Here is a 22,656-nt window from a genome sequence, read left to right on the forward strand (position 1 = left end):
GTTGTTTTTCAGTCAGCACATTTGCCACTGACTAATATGGCTGGATGTTAATTATTGTTCGTGTTGCGTTTCTATTTTGAATGTCTGCCTATCAGTGGTCCTCCTCAGTTCCTATTCATGTGCTGTAGTCGTTGCCTGAGTCACCTTGGCAAGTTTTCTGTTTGTTACTGTTAATTGACATGCTGTGCCTTTTAAGATGGCTTTAAATGTGACTCATCTGTATCTGTAAAGTGTGTCACCAAGTTTATATGGATGCCAGTCTGTGTATGCGTGCATTCACTGGTGTGTGCATGCGTATAATTCAGTGTACTCATTCTTGGAACGCAGGGTTTGTAGAAGAGGCTATTCAAACATGGAAAATATGAACTGAAAGCAGTTGTTCACTGTTGTTTGTCCTTTATTTTCTTTTGGTTTTATTGTCTTCATTTGGTTCTGTTGTTGGCTATGTTGCTGTGCTTTCAATTTTCCCCCTTCTTTTGTTCTTCGCCTTCTATTTTTGACTGTCCTTCATTCTGTTGTTAGCAGCTAGAGTCTGGTTTCTGTCATTCTTCCAATTATTTATTGTGCGTTAGAATATCCTTTTACATCCACAGCATTGTTTGCCATACTGTATCTGTCCCTCTCATGATTTCTATCATACTGCATCCATGCTGCTATTCCCATTTCAGTCTTGTTGTATTGTGAAAATCCAGCTGTATTATTGTAACACTGATTCAGTTTTTGTTCAGAGGCAGATTTTGGAACAAGTCTCACAAAACTGCTAAGAATGGTAGCCAGAGCTCCCTCCTCCTTTTAAATAGCACTGAAGTATGCTAATTAAAGTGACTGAAGTAACGCGGACATTTAATAGTGATGTTTCGTGAGGCATTGCTCCTTTTCTTTTTCTTTTTTGCTCTCCAAAGTTAAACATCTACTATCAATACAATCTGCCTAATTAAAAAACAACAATATATAATAAACAATATTTTGTAGCCTTTTTTATCATTAAAAATTAACTGTTTCATTATCCCTTCAGAAAAGTAAAACTATCTGAAGTCATGTTCAAATGGATACTCTTACCAGTGTGCAGTATGTGTGCAAGTTACTTAAAACCATATCCTTAGGCACTACTCTCTAGCTCAGCGGAGTCAAGGTAAACTTGGTGTCCCACTGCCCCAAACTCGCCACACATATAAACATCCCATTTCAAATAAAATCTTCACTGGGTTATGAGTCAATACCCAGAATACTCTGTACAGGTTAAAATACCTACTATTCCCTCAGAGTCAGTGCGGCTAAATGAAAACAGTGCAGTCTGAGACTGAGGTGGGTTGGCTGAATGATGTTCCTGCACATGGTCCTGTAGATAAACTGATGATTTGGAATGGCATGAGGAAACTGTAGAATCCATAATTTACTGTACAGCTGAGCATGTGGATGAGAGGAGTAATGGTTTACTCTCCTCTAATGACTGTTGTGCAGATCCTCAAAACCCTACATTTGTCCCAAAAGAAGAAACTTGGGGTATTTTTTTATTTCTTTATTTTTATGAAAACTTTTCAATTTCAATTCCAGTTGCGGCTCTTATTGACTTAAACAGTGCACCAGGCAATGTGCATTGGGTATTGTATTGCCTGGAGGACAGATACCACATTTGCCACAGTTAATATAACCAAAAAAAAAAGTATTTTCTTCTTTTATTTTTATTTATCAATGACACACACACACACACACACACACACACACACACACACACAAAGAAAGAAAGTTTAAAGATGCCCTTGCACATAACTGGGCCTTATTGACAAGTAGAACCACATTCTTAAGACTGGATAGAAGCAAGGAACATTTCGAACACAATCCAGTTATTGATGAGTATCTATAGAGAAACGGACATTCTACAAGAACACTTTCAAGGCAGTCACGCACAGTATAAGTTCATCATAAAAACACTGAAATAAAAAGCCATAACTGTAAATCTGCCTCAAGCAGGCATGTTTCCATGGCAGAGAGGGGAGTCGGCAATGCACAAATTGCAAAGTTATGGCTGTAAAAAGAAACTCACATGACATCTGGTCTCATGTTTGCCAGATGGCATGTGGGAGAATCTCTCTCTCTCTCTCTCTCTCTCTCTCTCTCTCTCTCTCTCTCTCTCTCTCTCTCTATCTATCCATCTATCTTGTCCTATGCATCTTTGTCTATGTCTGTCTATGTATTCCCTTGATGTTTCCACATATAGTCACAGAACAGCAGAGTGAATATAAAATAGTGTTTATAGACATACATTCTTCCAGAAGACAGCTTCATCTGAGCTGTCTAGACAGGCTCTACTACCTTAAATACAGAATTCAGACATCACAGAGGCGAGCGCGCACAGTCTGTTGCATAAGGAGACAGATGTAAAATAATGGGAAAGGAGAGGATTAAATGCATTGGTAAGTTGATAAGTATGAATAACTCCAAGCAGTAGATAATAGTGAATTAGTAGAAAACAGACTTGGTTCATAAATATCTTTGAATCAACATTTTTGCCACTTTCTTCATGAGTGGTTCTTGATTAACTGTGAATCAGCAGCTGAGCGTCATAAAACTAACAACGACTCATTAATAACTCATTACTTGATCATTTACTTCCCTCTGCCCCCAAGTAAAGTGATACTGAGTCGTTACTAAATAGTCCCTCCTTACTTAACCAGACACAGCAGGATTCTCAAAAAAAAATGTCTTAATCGTCACATTCACACCACATATATGTTGATATTTACATTTTTGTCATATTCTGTCGCGCAACTGATGCTGATGCCTTCATAAAGACAGTAGGTACCCGTCCAAGCTTGAATATTCTGACCATGGAGCTGTGGAGAGGCAGTAGCTGCAAACACAAACTGCTTTCACAGCTGAGTATTTACATGTTAAGAAACGTCTCAGTATCAAGCTGAATGATAAATGCTGTAAAAACAAATCAAAAGAGTTCGTCAATCAAAGAGAACGGTACTCAGCGGTATGTTCGCTTGTAACTCATCATAATCTACCATATAGTCCACAACTCAAGAGTTATTCAGGAACTACTTATTAATGATTCATGAATCATCAGGTCGATCTGGATTTGTTCCTCACTCATTCCTTAGAAGCTACTCTCAATCGTGTGTACCATATTGTAAAGAGTTACCGATGCATTTTCTAATGAACTTGCTCTGTCTCTGCAGCAGTCTTTAGATATTTTAAAACATTCATTTTGTCGCCTTATCTATTCTGGTGTCTCAGGTGAAACGGCATTGTTTAGCATTTCCAGGATGTGCTTTGCATGCCCTTGGTACCTGCTTAAAGAGCTCCATGCAACTAAAAGCAAGTGCAGCTGAACAAAAATCAAACAAGCAAAGCAGGCTGCAGATCCCTTTAAATCCAACCTTGTGCACCTCTGTGTACATAGCGAGGGTATTTCTGCATCAGTCAAAGCTGTTTTGAAACACAGTGAGAAACTCATACGTGAATATTGATTTCATGCAGCTAATTATAGAGCGCTAGATAATTGCCTGTAGGTTGAAACCACGAGTGCATCTATTTTGGAGATACTTTAATATTGTCTGAGAAGAAAACGAGAGCCCTAAGTACCGGTGAATTTGCACAGTATCTATCCATCCGTGCGAACGCTCCTTTGGAGATATGACTGTAAAGACGCAAGAGGGGTTGGTGCCATCACGGGGAGAGCAATAAATGAGCTGGCAGAGTCAAAAATGGCATAAATCATGATTGAGATATGATTGCTGCTGGATAGTTTTTCCTCTTCAACGTTGTCTTAGTCTAGTCAATAATGTATTTAGTATGTAATAAACAGGGGAACCAGATACACCGAGAGACTGCAGGTGGGATACGACACATTTACACTCTGTTTTAGATTAGTCTGTTTTGCTCTGTTGCTCTTCACTGCAAGGCAGAACACTCCATCTGTGGGTACCTCTCAATCCCGAATAGACACTCTGCCACATCAATGACTGGGTGTTCAGGAGCTGAAAACTAGCATCTCAGCATTTCATACCAAATTCCTCTTCAGAAGACATAAAAAAAAAATCAGAGAAAATGTGTTGCACTACATAAAAATAATTATGCAGCGCTGTCAGTATCGGGACAGTGATATGTTTTGATTGTTTTGCCTCTGCACTCCAGCACACAGGAAATGGAACAATGACTATGAGGTTAAAGTGCAGCTCTCAGCTCTAATGGCATTTGAGAGTTTTCATATTGGGTAAACAGTGTAGGGCTCAATCCTCCTTATGCAGAAAACTCTCCGTCAGTTGTAGTTGGAAAATAAGCCTAAAACATGCGGACAAGGAGGTTCTTAACCGGCCAAATCGGTCACCTGACAAAACAACTGAAAATGTATTTCATTTGCTGGAAACCAGAAGCTGTCGAAATGTGCACGAAGAAGAAGATGGGCTGCAGTACAGGCCCGCGGAGCTTTACCAGGGGACGCTGTGATGCCTGCTGATGTGTCTGGGTCGTAACTCGCCCATTTACTTTCTGCCCCTGACAAGCCCGTCTCCTGAAAATTCATATACTCCTAATATGCAACAGCAAATGATATGAGAAAAAAAACAATTCCACCTGGACTGTGTTTTTCATGAAAATGATGAGGAAATGTTTTTCAGTGAACGCATCTGCCAAGTTCTGCTGAATGCATCAGCATTGGCAGCGTATTTCATTGATTTTCCTCGCAATATCTGTTCTTGCAGTGCAACATGTTTGCAGCAGCTAAAGCATGATTGGCATTTTGAACGGTCATGTTTGGGAACTCAAAGCATTTGGTCAATGTTAGGGAAAGATTACGGTCATGGTAAAATATATTAAAAAAAGAAGAGTCAACAGTGACTTGAAGTGACTACATGTTTACTTTATTAAGCCCGGAGAAGGCATAGCCGTCTCTAACAGTGTTCCAGATCCTGATTGCTGAATCTTAGAGACGCCAAGACCAAGTAGCCTCCACTCCAGTCAGTTCTTCCTCATTGGGAGAGCTATTTAGTTATTTAATTAGTTCAGCGCCTTTCGTCTGCAGCCAGCTCGCTTGGTTCTGCCTGCCCATTCTGGCAATATTTTCTTGCTTTTGTGTTGGCTTGTGCAAAGAAAAGAAATGCTGAGTTTCTAAGTCAAAAATTGCTCGCGGTGTTTTATCTGCACTTGGGCTCTGTTAAGTAACATTATAGAAACAGAGTTGAAATTGTGGGAATAATAATAAACAGTGCTATAATTCCTATGCTCGTCTTTTAAAGTGACTGTTGACAGTTTTAATGTGAAGCCAAGTCTACAATTAAAAAAGTTGATGTCATTTAAAATGTTTCAGTTGTCCAACATTGAGGAAAACTTTCTTGTTATAATTCAAAACTTCATGCACTTTCCAAAGGCAGCTCATCTGTTCCTGAAACAAATCAGGAATTATTTTATTTACCCCTTCTGTTTTCCTCCTAATATGCATCTTCATTCAAACCTGTGCCTGTTCAGTTTTGACTTCTTTCATAAAAGTGCCATTCATCAAGCCTCAATGGCATCAGTGCTTGCTGCAGATGACAATGGCTGTCAGGATGTGACACTGTTATCGCAGCAAGTGGGCCAAGTGGAAGCGGCTTTAGATAACATAAAGCAGGGTTGTTTGACGTGAAAAGAGTGACCGGTAGTTAGACACTCAATCAGGAGGGGACAGAAGGGCTTGCCAATCTCTAAGGGTCACAAAGCAGCCTCCATCTGTCACTCTGAAGCCCCCAGCTCTCCAATACTCTTCTACGTGCAGACAGAGAGACACTGGAAACCACTGAAGGGAGAGGTTGAGCCAACATAGCAGGATGAGAGCGACTGCTAATGAGGAGAGTTAAGCTCTTTATAGGCTAGTCACAGTCAATGATAGACCTTAAAAGGCCGTCAAGGAGCCAAAAGGGGATGAGAAAATCCAGCATTATCATTTTGATATCAAGCCAAGGAAGAAAGGGGTTTATTTTACAAACTCAGTATCGTGCTAATCAAAACCAGAAACACTTGAATCAACACCCTAAGAAATGCAAATTAATAGAGAATACAAGCAATTCCACCTAATGGAATGCAATTATATAGTGTTTAATGCTCACTCCAAGGATAACAGAGCCTCAGACAGTAGATCCTTAGATTTAGACACTTTTCCATACATATCTATTGTTTTTTTGAACTCAGGCAGTGAAATTGAGTCCTCTTTCATGCTTAAGTTTCCTCTGGGGCTTGATACATTTCTCAGCATATGGTATATAGACATTGCGCCCGTCCTGGCAGCTTATACAGTAACATAGAGTGAAAGGCCTGTCTTCCCCAAGAAAGCAAAGTGTACATAATTTACAACACTCAACTCAGCAAACTTATGAAATAATGATGTGGCGTCTGTTTACGCGAAGGGTCCGTTTTATTATTCTGGCACAAATATGAGAGAAGAAAGCAATCAGCTCGTGTAAGTGGTACATTTAAACAATTTTGTTTGCTTGTCTGCTGTCATTCAAATGGGGCTATTTAAGATAAAGGGCTTTCAGAATATTCCCTTGAGCTGAAGCCGCTGAACATGAGGACTCGGCGTAGAAGCCCCAGACTGCACTGTTTGCACAGAACACACAATACATCAAATTAGGATGTGTTTAGAAGTTACTTGATGTGCATATTTGAACTCTGGTACAACAATATTTTCTGTCTATTCAGACACATCTGCAATTTGTATTACTAAACTTGAATTGTGTTCCTATACACCCAATTTTTTCCCTCCAACTTTTTTCTTCTTACTGGATCAGCTAAATCAGCCTTTAAATCCAAATCAGTGGAGTGTCACTTTTATGGCTGTATCTGATGCCACGGTTTTAATTATGAACATCTCAATGCAGCATATCCCAGACGTGCTCACGACAGAATACAACAGGCAGCACAAAGAGCCAGAGAATGACAGGCGATGTTGCTGTGCTGCCACAAAGGCATGTGGGGCACAATCTTGTTGTGAAAACGCTGATATGCCTTGAGACACCACATTAGGAGGCCATCCTCGCTTGTCATCAGAGCTTTAATTGCCACGACCAGGTGCAAACAGCATGTAATCTTGTTTGTCAGCTGCACAGTTTTATTTTTCTAATTTCGTCCTTTTGACAAGCAATTTGGGAATAGAGAGGATTTGGGAAAGCAGGCGGCCGTGAGCTAGTGGGGTGGAGTCGGATTTGGCGAAGCCGTGAGAGGAGAAAATAAGGGTGTCGAATGTGTACATTTGTGTGTGTGTGTGTGTGTGTGTGTGTGTGTGTGTGTGCATGCATGCGTGGGTTGGTGATTGTGTAAGTGCGTGCGCACAGTCCCCTCATCACTCCTGTTCAACCTTGTAATCTATGTGTCTCCCCAGTCCCTTTGTCCTGAGGAATGCCTGGCTCAGTGAGTGCAGAAAATTACCCTCCTGCTCTGTTCCTTCGCCTCATGAATATCACTCTCACATACACACGCGCACACACACACTCACACACACGCATACACACAATACCATAAGCTCATCTAGTTAAAATTCTAAGGGATGTGAAATGGGATCATCCGTTTCCAGTTTTTCTTTCACGGCCACCCGCTCTATGCTTTGTCTCTAAACGCACCGATAACAATACAGAAGGAGTTGAGACAAAAACTAACCACTTGCATCACGAGCATCAGCGATAGACCAGCTCTTCCTTTCATTAATGATTGCACTTATCGAGTGCCTTACACTGCTGTCTCAAGTACTGTTGATGACCCCAGTTGTGGCAGCACAAATGCTCTAGAAAACAGTTTTTTACATAGATTCATTGTTTGCTTGTGTTTTCTTCTGAGCGTGTGAAACTTATCCTGTGTGTTGGTGAATGTGCGTCCGTGTCTGTATTTATGCCAAAGCAGCTGTGACTAACGAGGCCAACTGCATATGTGAGTCATCGTGTTTGCATCTATGTTTGTGTGTGAGTACAGACTGCCCCCAGTCCGACCTTCCCCACTACATTTTGCTTTTTTTTTAACAGACGGAGAGCTTGTTTGCGCAGCCTTTCAGGTACATGTCCCTCTAGTGCTGCTCATGCCGTGTCCTATGGGAGCTCTCTGACCCACCAGCCATCTCTTTTCATGTCTTTGTCAAATTGTTTAGCATTGGCAAGAGCCCTTTTGTGAGGCTGAGGACCCTGGGATGAGTTTCGTTATGACAGGGTAGACTGAATGACCAGGGAGGGGTTTGTGCATGCAATGCTTGGGAAAGTGTGCTTCCTCTGTCTTGATATTTAAATGCAGGGCACAGCCTTGGACCAAGCATGTCAGGTGGGTAGAGGTCAGGTACAATAAAAGGCTTCTTGCAGAGACTATGCTGATGCAGATTTACTCCATAAAAGATGAGGGCTGGGTGTGCAAAAGTGTGAGTGAGGGCATGTGAAGGGGTAGAGAAAAAAAAAGAACAGCGTGACACCTGCCACCGAGGTGTTCATCTCCCGCCTGTCCTCACTGACAAGACTGAGAGGCTTTCTCTTGTGGATCTCCAGCTGCACCAGAGGAGAACGGAAATTAATTTCTCAATTTCTCTGTTTGAAAAAAAAAAAAAGAAAGAAAGAAAGAAAGTGAACGAGACCGAAAAATGAGCTGGGATTTAAATATATAATTGTGCCAATGAATGCAACAGTTCAAACACCCACACACATGCACACACACACGCGCATGCACCACGCACGCACGCACGCACACACACATGCGCATGCACCACGCACGCACACACACACACACACACACACACACACACATACGCATGCACCACGCACACACATGCGCACACACATACACGCACGCATATCCACACACACACACACACACACACACACACACACACACACACAGACACACACACACTCTGGATCACAGAGGTGACTCATGAATGCTCACTGAAGAAAAGTGTGTGTGCGTGTGTGTCAGTTTGTGCATAAGAATGAGTGGAGGAAAGAAAAGAGGAGAGAGAGAGAAGGACAGAGAGAGAAGAAAAAATGGTGTCATATTCATTTGAAAACTCTGAAATTCTGAAAATGGAAATATAATAAGTTTTTTAATTAAGTCCCCCATTTTATCGTGTTTTACATAGGACATGCCACTATTAATACCCTCATAATTAATTGTTTTGGAAACTTTTCACAGTGTCTGGTGATAAAGTTTTAATCAAGCAATATGGTGTTCTTGCCAAGCTATGTCACCCAGATATTTAATTATTTAGAGTTCGGTCCTGGTTAATGCATTGTGGCAGTCAAGAAGCTGTGAGAGTACAGTTGACTATTGTCGTACTTGTAGCAACCAAGAAAACATCATGCTAGATTTCTGATGCATGGGAAGCAGGAGAATGCTGGGATGTCTCACCTAAGGGTAACATGCTACTTTCGCCTGACTGGATACCTGCTGAGACCCGCAATGCAGAGGGAGAGAAGGAGGGTGATCAGTAGTAGATGATGAAAAGAGCAGGTCATGTTGTTGAGGATAAGACATATTTCCCCATTTAGAACGAGCTAGAAAATGCACTTTTCATTCTTGACAAACCTCAAGTGCAATTTTCTGCAACTAAATTCAGATAAAAGTGAAGTTATAGTATTTGGCCCTGAACACCTTAGAAACCCATCATCTAATGAGAGAGCTGCTCTGAATGATATTGCCCTGGCCTCCAGCACCACCGTAAGGAATCTGGAAGTTATCTTTGATCAGGATATGTCTTCTAACTCACATAAAAAATTTTAAAGGACTGCCTTTTTTCACCTACATATATTGCAAAATCAGACACGTCCTGTCTCAAGACAATGCTGAAAAACTTGTCCATGTTTTTGTTGATTCTGGGCTGGATGTTTGCAATTCCTTATTATCAGTTGTTATAAAAAGTTAAGTCTGTCTCCAAAACTAGAATTGCAGCCAGGGCCTTTAGCTATCAAGCTCCTCTCCTGTGGAACAACCTTCCAGTGTCAGTCCAGGAGGCAGACACCCTCTCGGTGTTTAAGAGCAGGCTTAAAACTTGGTGATAAAGCTTACGGTTGGGGCTGGCTCAGGCTTGCCTCGGACCAGACCCTAGTTACGCTGCTGTAGGCTTAGACTGCAGGGGAACTTCCCATGATGCACTGAGCTCCTCTCTCCTCTTCTCCCTCTCTATCTCAATGCATTTATGTCCCATTAATGCATGTTACTAACTTGGCTTCTTCCTCGAGTCCTTGTGCTTTCTCACAGGTTCCCATGGATCGAGGCTGCGCCTGGATTTGGTGCCTACTGGCCTTCCTTGATGCCCATTGCTACTCATTATAAGTAGTTATATTTATGTTATTATTATATAGATATTGTTATTATTCTATACATATACTATATACACATGGTCACTTTTCTATTACACTATAATATACATTTTTATTATTATAGTTCCATCATTATTACAGCTGTTATTATTGTTATTGTAGTCATTGTTGCACATCTCTCTCCCTCTGTGTCTCCTTCACTCTCTCTTTCTCTGTCTCTCTCTCTCTATCTCTCTCTAAAGGCAGATGGCCGCCCACCCAGAGCCTGGTTCTGATTGTGGTTTCTGCCTGTAAAAAGGAAGTTCTTCCTCGCTGACATTGCCAAGTCCTAGCTCATGGGGGAATTGTTGGGTCTCTGTAAATGAAAGAGTATGGTCTAGATCTGCCCTATGTGAGAAATATCATGATGTCACTTTTGTTGTGATTTGGCCCTATATAAATAAAATTGAGCTGAACTGAAATGCATGTGAAGCGCTAAATTTAAAGTACGTTCATGTTAAAGGTAGTATGTAACGTTCGGACCTGTCACTCCGTCGTTGGTTTTGGTTGCTTCATTTTGTGGGGTGGAAAAGGTCTCTTTTTTATTCATTTTTTTTTCTACAGCTAGAGGAAGCAAATGATTGGAGTTTAGGAAAATGGGGTTTTGAAAGAGAGGATTCCTTTTTTCCACTAAACTTACGTTTTTACAATTACACAGCTGGCTCTCCACCAGTCCACCTAGAGTAATTATTTGTGCCTCCAACAAATTGTGATGATTATGCCACTGCCAATTTCATTGCTCCTTTCCTGCTAATCCTTTGGCTTGCTAAGGTCTGAGCTGAGTTTGCATGCAGTTGTTTTTTGCATGCATTTTGATGGTATATGAGTGGTGTAAATTAGCTTAGATTACTTAACTCATTTACTGGAGGTCAGCAATACCGTCTCCACTCATGGTAGATGAGGAGATAAACATTTTGATGCTTGGATAGCTGCTATCTCAACTCTGATATAACTCTATATTACCAGGGATGGGTTTTGATAGTATTTCAGTGAATCTGAATCTGAAGCAAATTCTGAGTGTGCTTACCAAATCTGTATCATTTCAAATCTTTTATCCATCATTTTGGGGTTTGTTTGGTGGAAAAGAAGACATCTTTGTTCAAAAGAAGTGTTCTGAAGATGTGCTATTCTTATTTCGTTCAGTATCATAAATAAACCATGGACAGGGTTTAGAGCAACGCTCTCACCACACATTTAGTCACTGCTCTGTGACATTCATCAACTCTGTCCTATTTTTTATTTTTTTCCTTTGAAAACTCAGTTTTGTCCTCATTGGGGGGCTGTGCTGCACCTGCCAAAGCTCTGGAAGCAAAGGTATAAACAACACAGATGAAACAATATCCATTCTCCTTTCTCACTTACAAAATACCCTCTTAAAAATCTCAGTTTTTTCTGCATGCAGGATGCCCTTAAAGTCACCTGAAAGTGAAATTGTTGTTGCACTGCCCACAGGACATGATGGGTCACAGAATACGCCCTGACACCATCAGCAGGGTGAGGCAGAACACTCATCCTTCTCAAGCGATCAGAAATGCCACATCTTCTTCTTGCTTTTACATTTTGGATAGCAGACAAATATTTAAGCAAAGGACTTGTCTTGCCCCCCTTTGTCATCAGTACCCCACCACAAATATATTTCACAGTAGTTCTATTGGCTCTGTCTTCACCAACTAGGAACCGGAACCAAAATGGAACCAGCAATCAGAACCCATCTCTGTTGTTAAAACTACTTTGCCACAACAAATGTGTTGTGTATGAAATGTGATGTTTCCCACATTAATTTTTTTTTACCATAAACAGCTATATATGGAATGGATCTGCAAAGCATTAACTGTCAACGTATTCCCTGAGCCAGATCCAAACACCTGCTCCTGATTAACATTCATATGGTTATGTTTAGGGAACAGTAAGCACTTGCTTAAAGGTTGTCTTAGTTAGATATATGAGAAATGTTAATGCTGGGTTGAAGCACGAGACAACAAGACGAGATGACTTTTTCAATCTTTAACCAAAAGAACCCTCAGTTTAACTGAGAGACTGATTTTGTTAGATTCCTTTAAAAAGAATTTACTTACCGTAAGCTCTGCAGACAATGTTTGTGTACCTACTACCCCTCAAGTACTGAGCCTTTTAAGCCAATATCTCCCTTCAGGGATAGACTGTAAGTTTTTTTAACAGGAATGTATTTCACTGAAGTTCACTTTAGCGGGCTCAGGCCTTGGAGGCAAAATATTGATCAGTTTCTTTTGATGTTTATTGCCACTGGCAAGATTCACGTGTATATGCAATTTTTCTTTGATTACTGTATTTCCTGACGTTCGCCTCAATTCAGTTCGAACTGAAGCTGCACAGAAGGTCGACTGATGAGTTTAGTTGCTGTCTCTTTTCTGTGTTTGAGACCTTGCAATGGTATCTGCACTACAAAAAGAAATCCCAATTTCAATTCCAACATTGTAGAAGGATGTACGAAAGCACAAAAATATGTTCTGTACATTTCTGGTATCACAGGATGATGTATGCATCTAACACTAACACTAAAATATCAATCACACACTGGACGACTTTGCCTTTCATCCCAGATGCAGCATAATAATTAAAGTATATGCACTTTGGTTAACAGGCTGAAACTTTTCCCGGACTCTGCAGATTTGGCCCACGGGCAGTGTGCATCTACTTGCAAAGCAGAAAACAACAAAATACTACGATTCCTATGGCCAGACATTCACACATCATACCCACATACACGCACACATACAAACAGAGGCACAAATCCCTCTGGCCTCCCAGCCTGCCTTCTTCCCCTGCTGTGCTTGATCAGGCGTCCTTTCTTCATCTGCAGAACACAGAGACATGGCTGTAGTCCCATGTAGCCTTGTTTTCATCCTGCCTTTTCCATTTTAAGCCCCAGAACACCACTGAGAAGGGAGCTTCATTCTGACAAACTCTTTTAGGTGTCCATCTACTTACTTGTTAGCCTGCCTGGCCAGCCGCCTGTGGGTCTAGCAGCAATTCCATCAGCGACTTCTGTCTCTAGTTGGATTCAAGGCCTCACCCTGGGACATCATATTGATGGGCGAACAACTGGCCCTTTGGTTTTGATGATGGAGTGAGAAACTGCTGGAATATTTCTAATAAGACGAGGAGGGACTGAAGCTGGTGTTATCTGAGTAAGATGGAAGGTGTACGGGAGACAGGAGAGGGGACCAAAAAGGAGAAGATGGAAAGATTGAGGGAGGGATGAATGTATATGTGGATGTATATAACCTGCTCATTCTTTGTAGTAGGAGCCCGGCTCAAGCCCCATGAATCATGGCGGTTTGTTTCATCTGTAACTTCGTGCAACTAAAAGACCATCTGAATTTCACATATAATTGGACCTGCAGTTGTGTCCTCTGAGGAGCCAGTTTGAGGGCACAGTAGGAGAGCACTGATTGGACAAGATCGGAGCGGAAAACAGTTGTGTGTGTGAGTGTATGTGTTGTGAAATTGATCAGGTATAACTGAGGATTAAAACAAAAATGTAAGAACATGAGTTTGGAAGCTGCTTTCGTGTACTTTGCAACAAAACAGATGAGATCGCTGATGTGTTTATGGAACATTGTGTATAGGACTGCACAGTTACATGGCATTATTACAAGTTTTATTATTACAGGTTTTACATTAAAACCATTAATACATTTTGTGCTTCTGTTATCAGTGACATAATTTCAGACAGGCAGTGCTGCTGATACCAACTCGCCTCTTCCTGCATGCTTTTCACAATGAACAGATAAAAGTGAAGGCTGTGGCATGGACATCTCCTGTTCTAGTTAATGTCATGTGAGGCCTCAACGTGATATACAAGACGAGGTTGCAGGTCTGTCTGTACTCAGTAATAGCAGAGTTACTGTATTGAATTCAGATCAAGGAGTTCACAACTTGTGGATGCGTCTGTTTTTTTTATTTTCGTTTTTCAAAAAATACATGGGATGACTGAATTATCAAACAGCATATGAAAGTACAGTGTATTTGATTTTTTTTTTTTTTTTTTGTTTTATCCTGAATTGCCCAGAAAGTTAGAGCAACACAAACACTTTCTGCTATTCCTATATGACCAAAGTTCAACATCATTACTGCAGTGCAACAGGATCCATCTAACATTGTTTGCTCAGAGATAATTTACACAACTGTTTATAACAGAAGTCAGCTGTTCACATCACCCTCCATACACTTTCAATTACTCGAAGGTCTCCTTAATTAACAGGGCTCGAAGCAACATTAATGGTTCTGATTTTTATGAGCACGCTGACTGGAGGCGAACAACAAACTAAACTTTCCACTCAGCTGATTCACACTGCCCATGCCCTTCCCAGCTGCCTGTTTCCTACCTGCACAGCCCACTGTAGTCCCAAGGCTAAGAGATTATCGTGTTGATCTCAAAGTGTGAATCAATTAAGCTCTCACCACATTTGCAGTCAATAAACAGCAAAGCCACTGACAGGCTTTTGCCTCAATCCTTCTCCCATTGTCAAAATGTCCTCTAAAGCACCTAAGCCCAAACTCCTGTAGAGACAGCCAAAAAATGACTATTCTAAGCATGTCTGTATCGACAGATTCTAGCAAGGGGACTTGGGGGAACCAGGGATAACAATAGAAAACAGGTTTTCAAGAATCAGAGATGGATTTGTGTCATGATTGTCGATGATCTATTCTCTTGCCCTCTCAGTCAGACAGTGAGGCCCAATTTGTATTCCTGTTTCTTTTTTGTAACTGTCAGGGAGACAGACGTGTGTCCATGTCTGCTGCTGGGGCAGTCAATGAGCCATTGATTTGGAGAACCATGTTGATGTCTGAGATGCCTATGTGATGGATGGGCCCCATCTTAAACAGAGGTTAAATAAATAAATAAATAAATAAAATGAAAAAAAGTAATAACAAAACAAGTAAAAGTATGAGAGATAGTAGTCCTGAAACTTCACAAATTGCTCACACAGCCGTTTCATAAGTGCTCGCATGCCCATGTTTTCCTTTGATGGTCCGTTGCTTTTTCTGTCTTTATCTAATACACTGAAATGATTGTAGAATCCTTTCCCTTTTCTAAAATGAAAAGGTCTGTTACCATATTTTACGGATTTCAAACATATTTCACATCAAAGGTGGCCATTCGAGCACACAGCACACAGAAAGTGACATAATGTGCATGTGTTTGTACTGTAAGTCTGTGGATGCGTTACGCAAATACCACCTAATGATCAATTGTTGTGTTCTTTCATTATTTTCTGGCATCGGAAAGCTGTCACTTGACAAGCCTTCTGTAATTCATTTTTTTTTAATACCTTGTGTGATTTTCCTGCTCCTATATATGAAACAAAACTAACAATATTAATTTCCCCATAAGACTATGGTACCATCAAAGACTAAATACCTGTATTTTCTATGCATATTATATATTGTGTGTATTGTTGTGTGTATATGTGCTCATAACCCAACATAAACTACATACAGAAGCAGGTAGCTGTGTGTATTGAGCTAATTTTTTCTGTTTTTGTTTGCTCAGAGGTGTTTTTTAGTCAATATTTCAGAAAATGTCTAAAGCATAAGAACGGTGGAACACAAGGCGAAATTAAGCCAGCTGATGCATACCCAGCATAAAAATATGACTTGGTAGTTCAATAGAGGGTGTAAGCAAACCCTCATTATTATGTTCTATCATTGAATATTCTGTCAGAAAAAAAAAAAAAACACAGATCCAGCAATGTTAGTTAAAAAATGAACAAATGATCTGCTGTGTGAGGACAGGCTGTCTGTATCAGCTGTGTTTGTGTGGTAAGCCAGTCTGAAATTGAGAATAAGAGACTAATACAAATGTACTGTATGTAAATGTCCAAATGCGTGTATATGGCACACTTAAACTACATGCAAATAAAAACTGATTCAGTGCAGCTTTCTATTAATGTGAATGATAAACTACTATTAGGTTATTGGCATAGCTGGACTAATATTCACTCACTATTATAGTCAATATTGGTTCAATTTGCTTCCTTTTAAGAAGCAGCTATCTGCAGCCATGTCATTTGTTAGACCACTTGTGAAAGAGATCCAACTCTTATGACTCAAATCATTTGGGACCAACAAGGAAAAGCAATTACACCATCTCAACCATTCATCTTTTATTCTCTTTTTTTTTTCCCCTCAATGGGAACACATAGTTGACAATCCAAACATGAACCTGGCCTGACTGTCCATGCTTTTGTGTTAAGAGCATTACAATCAAGGCCAAAGACCTATTTGAGCCCAAGCCGAATGTAGGTTAAGTGGGTGAGTACAGGCTGGAGCTGGTTGTGAAAGCTGCCCTTTGCTAGAATGATCCCTAAATGTGTTATAATGATGTAAAAGGATGGGTTAACACTCCCGATCCCTCCTCATCACCCTGCACCATCCATATTAGTCTAAGTGCCTTGATCATCCATGTGTGAACCCTCTGGGAGAATAGGGTGGGAGCTGTTGGTGGTGAAGGTGTGGTGGCACATTCCTCCTTGCATCATATGAAACCCCCATTTCACGGCTGACTAACTTGATGGAAAGTAATAGGGGGACCAGGGAAATGATGAAGTGACATGACCAATAACTTTCATTATGTGTCTGTAACCTTGTCCCATTGACTAATTAATTTTCCTCTGGCAGTCATACACCAATATGTGTTGGACCACAGAGGAACATCCCAGGTAATCTCTCTCCACTGGCTTCAGCAGGGCATGGGTGGTATTGCCAGGAAGGAGCAGACAAGCAAATATTGCTGATCCTCCAGCCTTAGGTAAGGTTTCGTGGTGGAGACCAATATATCTGTTTGCTTTTGCAGAGTCAGATTTGTCTATCCCTTCCTCAGCTCCTTTTTATGGATCATAGCCTCTTGCCAGATGCAATCTGTCTTTCTTTCTCTCTCTCACATAGCTGTGAGCTGAGAGATGTTTTCTTTCTGAAGTTCTGCGTTCCTTAGTTTTACCCTGTTGTGTAGGATCAGTGTATAAAATAACAGGTGCACCTTCCAAATATTGATCTGAATCCATTTTTGCTAAGTCAATATCTCAATAGTCTTGAGGCGCAAAATGTTCATTTCACTGGTCTCTTGTTCATGACCGAAACTGTCTCAATGTGGGGAAATAGCTTGTAGGGATAATGGAAAAAAACGGGGAAGTTCTTCATATTTTGTACATATTATGGCGAACACCAAAGTATGAAGTAAAACTAATCAATTAGCGTATTTTATTTAATGATACTGTGGGTTTACTCAAACCAGTTGCAATGAGAAGAATCAGCACAATGAATAATAGATCACAAGACTAAATCTGAACACGGGCTAACAGAGCAGAAAGCTCCCTATCAGTTCTTATCTTCATATTACCGCTGGTACCAAACAGTGGGCTGCTAAGTGCTCTGCTGTTCAATGTTTAAACTGGAATTTCTGGAGCCTATTATAGCTTTATTGTATTTCCTATGTCATTATAGCTGTTTATTTATTTATTTATTTATTTTGGTTTCCTTTTTTTTCTCTCCTTCAAAGCACATTTAGACCTGGGACTGTAAATCTTGCCTTGCGTCTGGCAAACTCCTCCAACAACAACACAGTCAGCCCCACAGTCAGCTTAGGAGGTTAAGGAAGCCCATGGGGGTCCGTAGAAGTGGGAGGAGGATAGGATTTCAGCACCACCTAGTGGCAGCCTGTGAAGCAAGGCATTGTTTGTGGAGTGGGTTTCAACTGCATCCCATGAAGGTGTCTTCATATTAATGCAAAACAAGAGAGCTTCGTCCAAGCGCCTATTCCCCGCTGTCAGCTTATAATTTGCGCACAGAGGTAATACTGCCTTAACTGTCCATCAGAAACAGTAAGGAGAATCTGACAGTGCTGAAGAGAAGAGAGAGAGAGAGATTTCTTTTTTGCCATTACCGTTTGTTACATTCAGAGGCATTAGGGAAACATCACAATGGCTCATAAGCCAAATGGTGTGGTATGAAACTGTCATTAGTGAAATGATAGAAAAGAAAGCCAATGGGCAATGGAAATGATAACTGAAGACAATATCATATCAGAGTTGCTTGATGTGTATTGTTTTTCTCCAGGGTGTGTCATCCAACCAGAAATGTTACATCCCAATAACGTCTTATTTTTCCTTCAATTATATTTTATACATTCATATTGATGATTTTCTCTCTGAAAGCAAACAAAACTAATCCAATGGCATTACTAATGGTTCAGACTTTCGACAGTTAAAGCCCGTCCTAATCAGACCAGTTCTAATAAGGTGCAATGTCTCATAGGCACCCACAAACAGCTTCTTCTTTCTCTTTTTCTTTATGTGTCTTCCTCCTGATAATGTGATTTATATTTTGTTGCCACAATCACTATTCCACTTCTTCAGCCATTGCTTACTTTACTATGAATAGATGCAAAGGGAACCACATTCAAACACAACCTATCCCTGGACAGTGCCTGCGACCAAAGACACTGGCAGAAAGAAAGAGACTCCTTAACTATGGAGTTTCATTTGGCATTGGGGCTCAGCATACCACAGAGACCAGGGAACACACTGATGATGAAAAAGAATGTCCTAGATTTTCAGAGAAAGAAGGGGGCTGGGCATGGGGAAAAGAGATTAAAGGATATGTTTTGACAGTGGTAGCCTGTTCCAGACAAAGTCCTGCACCGCAGTCAGGGTCTATACTGTTTCTTTCATTTCCAAGTCAGATTCATTCATGATCTGGATCAGGATCGGGGTCATATTCTTTAAGATTTCAAAAGTAGCTAAGTTTTGCAGTTGCTGCATTGCCTCTAGTTGCCTCTAAACAAAGCTGATTTATTGAAAGCTGGCCAGTGACCACAAGAGGAGGCATTGCTCTTTATACTGATGAGCTATTTTGCATTATGCCTTTCCACCAAAACACACCAATTATCCCTCTTTTCTCCACCTCCTCACTCACTCCTTCCGTCCGTCCATCCACCGGACCTAAGCACACACGCTGACCCTCATAAATCCTCCATATCACCCTCCCCTCCTCCCTCCCCTCTTCCCTCTATCGCTGTATCCTCCCACACCTATCTTCAACTAACTGCCTCCCCTACTTCGCCCGCCGCTCTCTATCATCTCTCTCGCTCCTCTGTCAGTGAGACATGCCTCTCGCTCTCTGTAATAATAAGGCTTTCAAAGGCTGATGGTAACACTCTGGCTATTCATTATGGCCAGCCCATGGTTCCAGAAAGATCACTTGTTGATGCCCGTTATGAGGTGATACAGAGAAAGAAAGGGAGTGAGCGAAAATAGCGTGATAGGTAGCGGTGGGTGGGTCTCTGCTCGGCAAACAAAGCCTTGGCTATTTCAAGGTTGTCATGTGTCATGCTGCCCATGGGCCTGTCCGCACACGGCTGTCTTTGCACAAGCCTGTCCACATTATGAATGGCTATCATGGACAACTGCCAATCAAAGCAGTAAATAGAGACAAGGACTCAAGTCTGTGCTGAATATAAGCGCTGAGAGAGGATGGTGTATTTCATTTTGTAATGAGCTCATCATTACCGATCAATAAGTCGTTTTGCATTACAAATACCTTTCTACTCTCCTTTACCTGCTTTTAAAAGCCTTTCCTCTCCCTGATCTCTCTCTTCCTCTGTCTCTTTTGTGTTTATTTGTCCCTGAGGAGGCGGAGGAGGTGGTGGAAATGTGACCAGGCCTCAGGCTGGGAAGAAGGTCAGAGACAATAGCAGCGAGGATCCTGTATAATTGTATGTCTGATGTGCTCACATTTTCCATTCAGGTGTTAGAAACAGACTGTTTTCATCACCTGCTATGAAAGGCCAAGTCCTTTTCAGAGGGTGAGCTGCATTACAATGCCCAGCTCTTTGTCTTTTATTGTGTTGTTAATGCTATCAATGCACAACAGTGGAATTTAGTGGAACACCACTAAATGCTGACTTGAAAGAGACTGAAGACAAAAACACACATATACAAAATAATAATAATAAAAAAAAAAAAATAAATAAGATACAGAGAAAAAAAAGTTATTATCAATCAAATGTGAGTACTGTAACAAAATGAAATAAAGATTTAAAAAATGAAAGACAAATACATTTTTAATTAGCATTAGCACCACCTTAATGAATATATAGTTCTTATTTTAGAAATGCTATTCTTAATGAAATGTTCATGATACATACATACAGTATATGTAACTGGGTGAATAGAAAAATGAATCATTGAGGTCCGCAGCATGAGGAGAGGCCCTGCATAAAACGCAGAGCCCAGAATTAAAAGTTTCTTTTTATCTGCAATTTTGAAATAAAGACCATTCATTGTATCTAAAACAGTATTAGCACCTCTCAGCGCCCCAGAAAGGTGCACATGATTCAGTCCACTCCTGCAGTGGGATGGACAAAAATAGTTTCAGACTTTGACGTGATCATGTCAGTTAAGAAAATAAAATCTGGCTACCAAAGGAGAGAAGAAAAGAAAACATTCAGGGGGAAAGAAACTGTGGCAAAATTCTTCCACAAGAAATAATTGTGTAAATAGTCGTCTGTCAGTGTAGGGGGCCGGAAAAAAGACTCTCAGCATTGCTGAGATTTCAGATTTTATGGTCTTTCTTAAATGTGATATAAACACTTCATACTGATTACGCTAATAACTACCACAGACACATGTTTGTTTATTGATGTGGCAATAGTAATGAAAGGGGAACCTGTTGTGCATGAACTGTGGCTGTAGGCTATCTATTCCACAGCGGATTTCACCTCATCAGCGAAAGGTGGAGGGGGTTGTTGCTTGGACAAGACTGTGTGTGCTCATGTATATGACTTTCCCACTGAGAACAGTTTTTTTATGCTCATATTTCATTATTGATTCATCTGAGGATGCAGGCATGCAGCAGGCGCACAGATGGAGAAAGATCATTCGTGTGTAATTCTTATCCACATTGTTTAAATAGGTGGGCAGAGATAATCGGCATGCAAGTAGTCATTTGCAGTGGGCTGCGTGAGCAAGTGTCAGTGTCTAGGAATCTCATTTTGTATAGTTTGTACTAAGATCTACTCTGTGATGAATTTTAGAATGGATGAATAGTGTTCTGGCGTCGCAGAAGGTGCTGAAAGCACGATCTTCCCTCCTCTTCCGCGGAGAGAAAAGTTAAATCAAGATTAAGTTTTGTTTCCCGAATTTGTAGGTCTTTTAATAAGGGATTTCTTTAATTTTTCTCTTTAGCTATATGCTTGAGTTAATAGATCCAATAAGTACTAAGTACCTAAACAACTGAAGACGTCAATTGCGAGAGACTCTCAAAGCAGCATAGATCACCAATTACAGAACAGCATTTGATCATCTACAACAGGCGTACAAGCCCGTCATTGTCATGTGGTTAACATTGTGAAACAGTCACTGTTTGCTCAGTTTAGGCAACAAAACTACTTGGTCAGTTTTTGGAGCAGATCATGATCTGTTATGTACCAGTCCTATGTTTGTTTGACCCAGCCATCGAGCCCACCTCCCTCCATATGCTGGCTTTCTATCATCCCTGACCTGCTCCTTTGTTTCCGTCATAATTACTACGGCCAAGAGAGGTCTAACAACAAATATAAATAAATGCTGTAAAAACTTGTGTGCACAGAAGACTTATACAGTGTTTTTTTTCTGGTGAGGGCGGCCTGAATCGATCACTAGTAGCAGCTGAAGAGTTGTTTGTGTTGGCTGAAATTTTCTTTTTGAGACTTTAGATAATACTGTGTTGTTTCGTGACATCAAAGTTTAATGTTACACATGAAAAATTAACATAGCTAACGTTAGCTAGCTACATGTTCACCTCCAGTATGTGCAATTTATTTTAATGTGCTTGGAGAGGTTAGAAGAGGAGTTTTTGAAAGCCCAAATCTCAGTGTTTTTCAGGCACAGCAAGCACTTCATTATGTGTTGTGGCCAGGGACTGTCAGTAGAAGCTGCCTCTTGTTCTGAGTTTTGCTCCATCATCACTGCATCATGGTCAAAAGACAGGTGGTGCAGGCAGCTAATAGCGTCTGCAGCAGACGAGCTCCTCGCGCGCTCACTGTCCCAACATTCAATCCTAACATTTACAGCAGATTAGTTGTAACAAAATCATAAATGGTAAATGTAGTGGAGTAGAAAGTAGATTACTCCCTCAAAAATATACTTCAGTAAAGAACGTGAACATGAAAACTACTTTCTTACTCATGCACATGACTTGTAATGCATTACCTCTCACTCCTGCTGCCTTGGCCACACTCTCTGCAGTGGAGAAAGGTTTTTATAGAAAAGAGGAACATGGATTCTCTGTTTTGTGAATCCACCAACAATGCCTCAGAATGAGATCCTCC

The sequence above is a fragment of the Chaetodon auriga genome, chromosome 7 (assembly GCF_051107435.1).
Source record: "Chaetodon auriga isolate fChaAug3 chromosome 7, fChaAug3.hap1, whole genome shotgun sequence".
NCBI lineage: Eukaryota > Metazoa > Chordata > Actinopteri > Chaetodontiformes > Chaetodontidae > Chaetodon > Chaetodon auriga.